We start from the raw sequence: 856 nt of genomic DNA, 5'->3' as shown, positions 1-856 counted from the left end.
CAGGTGTCAGTGCCCCACCTCCCCAATCGGCCCTGTTCTGAGCCCGACCAGGGGCTGCACCTAGGGATTGGGCCTCCCCTCTGCCACCCGGGAGCAGGCCTAAGCCAGCAGGTCGCTATCTCCCGAGGGGTCCCATACTGCAAGAGGGCACAAGCCAGGCTGAGGGACCCCCCAACCCCCCGCAGAGTGCACAAATTTTTGTGCATCGAGCCTCTAGTATATATATAAAGTCAGTCACCGAAACCTTAGAACGACCGGAATTACCATTTGCTATGACACCCGCTGCAGCCAATGAACTGGCCTGATCAGGGGGTGGGGCCAGCCAGCCAACCTCCTGTGGCTCCTCCCACCAGCTGCCCCACCCCCAATCAGCTTGTCCACCCCAAACAGCCTGTAGCTCCTCCCCCTGGCCAGCCCCACCCCTACGCCCCCCCACCCGAATAGGGGATGGGGCCAGCTGGCCAACCTCCTGCAGCCCCTCCCCTCAGCAGACCCTACCCAGATGGGCCTCCACCAGCCTGATCAGGGGCAAGGCCAGCTGGCCAACTTCCTGCAGCCTTGCTACCCAGCGCCAGCCAGCCAACCTCCTGTGGCTCCTCCCACCAGCTGCCCCACCCCCAATCAGCTTGTCCACCCCAAACAGCCTGTAGCTCCTCCCCGTGGCCAGCCCCACCCCTACGCCCCCCCACCCGAATAGGGGATGGGGCCAGCTGGCCAACCTCCTGCAGCCCCTCCCCTCAGCAGACCCTACCCAGATGGGCCTCCACCAGCCTGATCAGGGGCAAGGCCAGCTGGCCAACTTCCTGCAGCCTTGCTACCCAGCTAGCCTTGCCCCCATCAGGCCCCCCTCACCCCC

The sequence above is a fragment of the Myotis davidii genome, unplaced genomic scaffold (genome assembly GCF_000327345.1).
Source record: "Myotis davidii unplaced genomic scaffold, ASM32734v1 scaffold494, whole genome shotgun sequence".
Classification (NCBI taxonomy): Eukaryota; Metazoa; Chordata; class Mammalia; order Chiroptera; family Vespertilionidae; genus Myotis; species Myotis davidii.
The sequence above is the reverse complement of the archived record's forward strand: the minus strand, read 5'-3'. Positions refer to the sequence as shown.